This window comes from Lipotes vexillifer, unplaced genomic scaffold (assembly GCF_000442215.2).
Source record: "Lipotes vexillifer unplaced genomic scaffold, Lipotes_vexillifer_v1.1 scaffold377, whole genome shotgun sequence".
Classification (NCBI taxonomy): domain Eukaryota; kingdom Metazoa; phylum Chordata; class Mammalia; order Artiodactyla; family Lipotidae; genus Lipotes; species Lipotes vexillifer.
Window position 1 is genome coordinate 195,373 of NW_006794813.1, and position 9,143 is coordinate 204,515.

Sequence of the window (9,143 nt, forward strand, 5' to 3'; positions counted from 1 at the left end):
CTATGACTGGTTTACTCAGTCAGAAACAATGTGATCCAAGAAGAAATTATGACTGATCAAAAATTCTAAGTTTATCCTACAGTTTCAGAAACATTTAAACCAAAGAAAACTTCTTTATATTTCTCACTTGATTCAAGTAATTTTGACAGGTTTAAATAGCTATGGATAAGCCTGAATTAATTTAAACTAATGAGAACAAATTTGGGAAATCCAGACCTAGTTTAAAATCACTCAGAACCTACGTAAACATATCAAGCCATTTTTATAAAGCTGATGGTCATTTGTACAAGGTTCTCCCAGCTGTGACCAACCCAAATGATTTGGAACTTTGGAATAATTTAAACTTCTCAGAAAAGCTTAACTTTACATTAGAAACATTATTAACTGGGTATATAAGTTAGTTGAGTTCATCTTGGTTCTGATAAATTAACCAAAACATTTAAGCCTGGCAGAATAGCCCTTGACTTATTTAGCAAATCATCACAAAGTTTACCTCATAAATTTCTCCTTAAATTTTGCTTCTTTGTGCCTGCAGATATGTATCCCCAAATAAATCTAATTTCTGGATTCATCTTGAGGTCTTGATCTCAGGAATCAGAGTTACAGCAAACATATCTTGGTTTCATGCCTAATGAATTCATTTGCCCTGACTTCAAAGTTGCAATTTCTAAAGTTGATCTCATTTCCTTCAAAGTGAATCTTCCTGCCCTTTAAGGGGAAGATGCTGCAGCAGATAGCTGATGATTACTGAAGAACTGCTGAGAAGAAGGTGCCAGATTAATCGCTTTACATACATTATCTCATTCCATCCCCCCAAGAGCTCTATGAAGTGTTGACAACACCGCCTCAGTTTCCAATAAAATAATCATTCGTAAAAGGCACACACTGGAATTATTTTAGTTTCTTTGGAAGCCTCTTTACTCAGATATACATCCCCAAAAGGGACTTCTGTCATCCCACCACTCTGGGAGTGCAGTTCTGTAGACATGTGGCCATGGAAATCTCTTTGTAATGCATGACTGTTCACTTTGTCTAAGACTGGGCAAGGGCTTCCCTGGTGGTGCAGTGGTTGAGAGTCCGCCTGCCGATGCAGGGGGACATGGGTTCATGCCCCGGTCCGGGAAGATCCCGCATGCTGCGGAGCGGCTGAGCCCGTGAGCCATGGCTGCTGAGCCTGTGCGTTCGGAGCCTGTGCTCCGCAACAGGAGAGGCAACAGCAGTGAGAGGCCCGCATACCGCAAAAAAAAAAAAAAAAAGCTGTGCAAATCTGGTGCTATCCTTCACATTCATCTTCATGTAGGGGATACTTTATTCATATAGCGGATACTCTATTCATATAGCTGTACTAACCAGAACACGTGACAGAGGAAAATGCCTACTCTGCACTTTTTTAATAGCTCAATTTGAGTTCCAAAGTAATGCTGTTCTTACTGATGATCACTTGGGCTATGTTTCCCCACCTCTGTAGGGAAGCATGATTTTTCCTCCTCTACCATTAGAAGTATCGTAATGAAAGTGTTGGCTCGCACTGCATGGTCTCTGGATGGTGCAAAAGTTCTTCTCTGGTTAGATTTTACTTCTTCTCTGTGTTTTTACAAGATCAAACTCCCTTGTTGTTAACCTAGCATTGTAGATCCTTCAAGGAGTAAGCAGTTCAATATGGTCTAATGGTTAAGTAAGTGTGCTTTGGAGTCAGGAATCCTGGATTTAAGTTCCAGTTGTATTATTTAACAGCTGCGTGATCAGGGCAGCTTATTTAACTTGTCCAAACTTCAGTTTATTCATCGGTAAATGAAGATAATTACAAGATCTTCTCCTTACCTCCTTATGGTGATAGCTGCAGGGATTAAATGAAGGTCTCTATGTGAAGTGCTTGGCCTTGCACAGAGTAAGGGCCCAATAAATGTTAGCTAGTACTACAACTATAGGAAAAGGACTTTATAACTACTACTGTTGTTATCATGTTATGTACAAACACATTCCTCAAATTCCAACAGTGAGTGTTGTTATCCTCTTTTATTTTTATTTATTATTATTATTTTTGTGTGTGTGGTATGCGGGCTTCTCACTGTTGTGGCCTCTCCTTTTGCGGAGCACAGGCTCCGGACGCGCAGGCTCAGCGGCCATGCCTCACGGGCCCAGCCGCTCCGCGGCATGTGGGATCATCCCGGACCGGGGCACGAACCTGTGTCCCCTGCATCCGCAGGCGGCCTCTCAACCACTGCGCCACCAGGGAAGCCCTATCCTCTTTTATTGATAAAGAAGCAGATTCGAACAAGTCTAGCAATTTGCCAAAGGTCACACAACACTATGGGATATCAACAATCAGTTCCTGTCTCTGAGTAGTCAAAAACTGATGTCCTTTCCCCATTTTTAATGCTATATTCTCACTCCCTGATATTCCCTAGGTCCTCTCATCTCTTCTTGTTTTCTTCCCCCTTTCACTTCTTACAGAAGACAAACTAGGGGTCAACTTACTTTTACTTCCCCCCACCCCCAGTTTTTCCTAATTCCTCACTCCCTCCCCACCTCTCTTCCTCATTTTATTCCTAAGGCCTTCCTCTCATGTATAACTGTTGGTGACAACTCCCCCTACCCCAGAGAGGGAAGGGGAAAGTTAAATTCAGAGTTGGAATTCCCAAATGGTTGGTTTCCCTGGTCTCCAACCAGGGAATTTCACTGTAATACTCTCTTTAACTCATATAGCTTCGATATTTATATTTTTGTTACTCTCTTTCCCTTTGCAGGTTCTGCGTTTCTCTAGGCTACACCAGATGCTCATCAGCTTTTGCATTTACAGGGCTACCCCAAAATGTCACTGGAAATCATTCTTCCTTCCTTCATATGAGGTGATCAGCTCTCTATATTCAGCATCTGCTATAAATCACTGCCCTCTCACTTCACTCAGAGGGGGATATGGTATTTGTCTGATGAAGACAATGGAAAGGAAAATAATAGGAGTTGCACAAATAGAAGTAGAGGGTTCTAAAATTTGTGACCATGGGTGTTTCAACTAGGTACAAGAATCATCCATTCATTCAATCAATCAACGTATATTGACCACTGGCTAGATGTCAGGTACACTGCTGGGAGTGGAAGTCTGATAAGTCCCAATCATTAATTTGTATGACAATTTACTATCCTGGAATATGGGAGCACATGTTGTGGCTCTTGTTAGGTGAAACAGAAGAAAAATTGATGAAATAAGAGATATACTTGGAGAAACAGCAGAAATGTCAGTAATGAGAAAGGACAGGGCAATAAACTAAGACAATCTCCAATGCACAGAGGAGTTAGCCAGTTGTGGGTGACTTTGCTGCTCTAAAATATCACTTGCTGGAGAGGGACAATAACACAACTTTCAAAAACCAATAGTTTAGCAAGATATTTGCCTACAATGGGTAACGGTAAATGCCACTGTTATTAGGAGGTGACAAGATGAAAGTTGTGGTTGAAGCACAAATGAGTGTCTGCAATGGATTTGTTCAGAGTTGTGGAATGAAAAAATGTCATTGTTGGTATACGTGACCAACTCAGTGGTGTTGTCTTGCTGACATGTAATAAAATCGTGGTAGATCTCAAGGGCTCGCTTTGTACTTTTGATCTGATATGAAGAGATGACAGTTATGCTCTAATTTTCAGGGTGTGCTTTTAGTTGCCATCTTGAAAATATTTTCCAAAGCCAGAAGATGAACAAATGTCTTGTACCAGATATAAAGTGGCCCTAGACAGCTGAATAGCTGAAATAGTACTCTGAAGGGAAAAAAAAAAATGCCTTTTTCCCCACAAAGGAAACCGTAGGGCAGAGGAGCAGTTGGAACTAGAAAATATGAAGTCCTAATCAGCCAAAACCTTTGGATTACATCCCTTGTTGTGAATATAGCAGGTGGCAGTGAGAATTTCAGGAAACTAGTAATGAGAAATGGTAGACAGGAAGGGAACGCATGGATGGTTAACCAAGGGTCAAAGACTTATCCCTTGAGACAGCTGATTCCCTGATGACCCAGGACCAAGCCAGCATTTTCCAAACTAGTGTTCCATGGAACAATATTTCATAGGATTTAATGTAAGAGTTGCAATTTTATAAATGTTCTAGATTCAAATAAATCTGAGAATTGTGAGGTAAACAAAACCAAACAGGTACATTTTTTTCCCTCTAAGAAATCTGAAAGCATTTAATGTGATAATACATAATGTGTTTCTCCAAGAGGGAGAAAAAAATATTTTACAAATATATTAATAAAAGGGCAACTTTTAGCATCTTCCAGAACTTGTATTTTGTGGACTAATGTTTAGGAGATATTGATTTAGAGGATTGTTGATATTTGGTCTATAAAACTGGCAAACATAGAAGGGCAAGAGCAAGAACTTCTGGCCCATGGGGATTCATACAGATAAGTGGATAGCAGTGTCACCCTGTCTATTCACATAGACAATAGAATGGCCTATTCACATTATGGTCTTCAGAGGTGGAGAGAAAACAAGTTAGGGAGAGACTAAGCCCCTGGAAGAAGTGCTCAGGTTCCAGCCAGGTTTCTAACCAAATGGGACTTAGAGTGGAATTCCCAATCTTTTGAGGAAACCATGTGCTAGACAAAGAATCCAAGAAAAATGACAAGAAGTATACAATGCACCAGAATATCATAGTTGCATCATACCAGATTCTATTCCTAATCTATAGGACACTACACTCTCTGGCCCACCAAATAGCAGACCTACAAATAGAAGATTAATTACATCTTCTCCACGAAATGGTAGGAGACTAGTAAATGGCATATATCTTGTCCTATTTTTAATTCAGAAAATGGAGGAAATCTTTCTGTACATGTCATATGCATCAGTGAATAGGTAACTGGACAAGAATATCCAAGGAGAAATTGGGAAAGGGCTGACAAGTACAGTTCTTGGTGTGGCCTGGGCCGATGAGGTTCCATGATTTTAAAATGCCTACATGATAAGTTAGAAAACACATGCAGTCCTCTCTGTTTGATCACATATTTATTCAAAAGCCATTTGGAGCCATCATGATACTCACTGTGCTGCATGTGGCACTTTGAAATTTAAAAAGAATAATTAATATGCTTCTAATTCCAAGCTGACAAGACCTGTCATCTGAATATAATAAACTCTAAAGGGTCTCCTTTCAGCAAAGTACAGTAAGAGGCCAAAAAATGTAATGTCTAGGATTCTGATGGTAAAGAAACTGATGATGGGTACCACCTGCAGTTTTGTCCCAGTGTTAGTGCCAACATCTCAAAATAATAAACTTATGAGAGTGCCTTCCTAAAGCAAAGGTCTTCACTTTTACAGACATTTAAAAAGAATATAAACCCTGCTGATTTAAAAGCATTGCTCATGTAATCATTGACTAAATATAATGACCAAACCCCTAGTGTAAAATCATGTTAGTACTTTCCAAGCATTTTTTAATCATGCAATGAATTCTGAGCATTGGAGAGGTAAGATGGTAGCCTTGTCTTCAAGGGATTTACAGTTAATAAATTAAAAAGAACACTGTTTTGCAAAAAAGCAGAGTTACATAAGTGGGAACAAGAACCAACAGTCTTGCTGCTTGAGATTTACACAGTTCCGAATTGATTCACAGCTGCCGTGTAGGCTGTGCTGTAACAGACAAAGAGCTTTGGCAATTGCCTACTTTAATATCTATGTAATTAGGGCACTTTCTAAAATTCTCTATTAAATTGATTGGTAAATAACATTTATGTAACATTAGTTAATTATTAATATTCTAATAACATCTATAAATCATTTACTATGTGTCAGATACTGTGTTAAGTGCTTTACCTACCTTATATCATTTGAGTTTTAAAAACAACATTAAAACTTAAGTTCTGTTATTATTTGCAATTTGTATATGGGGGAATACAATAGAGAGGTTAACTAATATGCCCAAAGTCACACAGCTGGGAAGTAAAAATGCCAGAATTTGAACCTTGGCATTATGAATCTAAACCCCAAGTTACTAACCATTAAAGAGAATCATTCAGTGTGCAACAATGAACCTCAATTATCCAACTATTAACTTCATAGTGACTTAATTTCAGTTGATAGCATTGCTATTAAACAGAATAAAACAAAACTCCCTTTTCTTACCAAAGTCTCCAATATTCCAATGTTTAAAGGAAATGCTGGGCTTCATTCCCAGGTAGGCATAGACTACATTAATTACACTTATCAGTAGGCTAGAGATGGCACTAATTATCAAATGTACTAATAACAGTGATTATACACAACCTCAGTCAGACAAAATTTTATAAAATAGCCAACTACGTTTGCCAAAACTTCAGTTTTTTGTGCTGTTCTCCACCTCCTATTTCTGCCCCTTGATCCTGTGAGCTATCCTAAAGCTTGAACAAGTCGAGCACTGGAGTCACCCCCTCCCTCATTTCTATTCTCTCTTTCTTGGCAGGGCTTTCATTCGCAGCCTCAGAGAGCCTTAGCTGTTCCCGAGCAAAGCCAACCACAGAGGAAAAGCTTTTCAACTAAATACACTTAAAAATTAAAGCAATACCCTTTGGTGTGCCTCCACTCCTTCTCCCATAGTTCTGTAAAAAGCAGAAAGCTTCAGGCTTTGGGGCTTCAGATGTGACAGAATCTGCATCGCGAGCTGAATGCACCAATGATCTCTTTCCTAAGATGTTTCAAAAATCAATTTGGTTCTAACCCTCTCCCTTTGGTGGATGCTGCTTCCTGGTAGATGAGGGTGGTGGCATTTACTGCTTCATAAAATCGTAATGAGGATACATATCAAATCTGGTTTTCTCAAGGCGAGGAATTATCAGGGAAATAAAACGGTCTCGGTTGAAACATTGGGGAAGTGATAGGAGCTTGCTTAGATTTTCCGTGAGCAGATGCATTGTATGACTCCAGCAGAATAATAAAAATATGCCCTGTGTCTGCTCAGTTGGGTGAGCTGTAGCTCCCAGTTACACTGCCCAGGAAAATATTCATTATGAACAGTGTACCTTCTCTCATATTAACAACTCACATGTGCACTGAGTTTCAGAGTAACAGAGGATTCCATTTAACAAAACACAACCGCAGATATTTCATAGCCAGTTTTTGGCCTTCCATGTGAAATTAATGATTCCATCTTAGTATAGCCTGGAAATAAGAGAAATGAAGGATACTGAGAATGATGAAGTGAAACCCATAGGACCCTCGTGAGAATGTTATTTGCTTGTGCCTTTGAAAGAAGGCAAGCATCACAAGGTTGAGAAATGTCTGTCAGAAGATTAAGTAAAAATTTATAAGGGGAGTTATTTTGCCAGATACAAAAAAAAAATCACATATTTGAAAATCTCTACCACCTTGGCATCTCATCTATTCACCAGCAGAATCTCCATATGGCCCTCAACATTCTACATCGCAAGATTTGACTGTGTCCTTCCTTTTTTTTTTTTTTTTTTTTTTTTTGCCGGTGCGCTGGCCTCTCACTGTTGTGGCCTCTCCCGTTGCAGAGCACAGGCTCCGGACGCGCGGGCTCAGCGGCCGTGGCTCACGGGCCCAGACGCTCCGCGGCATGTGGGATCTTTCCAGACCGGGGCACGAACCCGTGTCCCCTGCATCGGCAGGCGGACTCTCAACCACTGCACCACCAGGGAAGCCCTGTGTCCTTCCTTTTAAGTGCCTTATTACTGTTCTTGCTCTTACTTCTATTTGTTCAGCTTTGAGACTACATCAGGATCGATAGGGTCTATGAGCTATTTCCTTGATAGAGGTAAATAGAGGTAATTATTTACTCAATAATTATTTGTTCAAAATTGTTGAATCTTTACCACCTTCCTCAGACAATTTACCCCTTGCCAACTACTTGCCCACTCTGGACTTCCAAGTTGGTTACTTTAGTTCCTATGATTTGCTTTATCTCTTAAATTTCCATTCTCTGTTTCTCTACTCCTGGTGAATGAGGGTGTTGAGCATTTCAACAAAACAAAACAGCAGCAGGCCTGGCGGACCACAGGTTAAAACTTAGCAGACTCAACATGACCCAGCACCAGCCCCAGGTTGTGGCCCATAGCACACACCTGTGGATGTACTTTCACAGGCCCAGACTTGATCCTTGAATCTTTGGGTCCACTGCCCCTGCCCAGCTGTTGCACTGTAACCTTTCAGGGATCCTCTGACTCTCTCTTGTGTTCACCTCATAGCTACAACCATGCATTCTGCATCTTGAGAATTTCCAGTATGTTTTATAAACAAGTTGAAAGAATGCCAAGAATACTTAGCAAATTTCCAGGTAGGCAAGAATGTAGATGGAAGAGAATGTTGTTTCCTTGAAGTGAACAGTAATTGTTCTTGAATTGTCTTAACCGAACAACACAACAACACTTGTTTTCCCAAGACAGGGGCTGTACAAATGAAGTAAGCAGACAAGGAGAAACTGAGAGAAAACATTCGGATCATCAAGGTGAATTAGATCAGGACCACTTACTCTGAAGAAACAGAGCCAAATATAACAACAAAACAAGCTGTGATGATTCTAATGAGACTCTGGAGTTACCCATTTTCTCCAAGGCCGATGGAGTGAATATTTTCTGTATAAAAAAAGAGCCAATTTTTTTAACTCTGTAAAAGCCAAACTGCCATAAGTTGATAAACCTATCAATGGTCATTTGATTTTTTCTTTCTTCTCATTATGGTCCAGATATATGTGTACAGATTAAGAGTGGGAGGAGGAAGAAAATAGATGCATGGACTTTTTTGTTCTGTGGAGTAAGTGAACCAATGCCTTGTCTACGTTTTTTGAAAATGTCCTTAAATGCAGTGCAAGCAAATCTGCCTTCTCCCCATCGTTTCTTACTTACCACTCCTCATTCTGTCTTGGGTTATTGCAATCCTTTTCTCCAAGATCAGTATGTGGTGTAGTTACATTAGTGAATAATTCACATCGCAAACAGGGAAATGATTTTGCTGTAAATGATGACCAAAAAAACAGTAAGTCTAGTTTACATTAAAGCCCAATGTTAGAGAATTCTAAACAATAGTATATCAATACTAGTGGGGTACTGACATCAGAGGACTGACAAAGACAGTCAAAGAAATTAAGAATGTATTCAAAACATGGCAAAGTTTCCCCAAAGACCCCCCCCCTCCCAATCTTTGCTTACTCTCACTCTTTC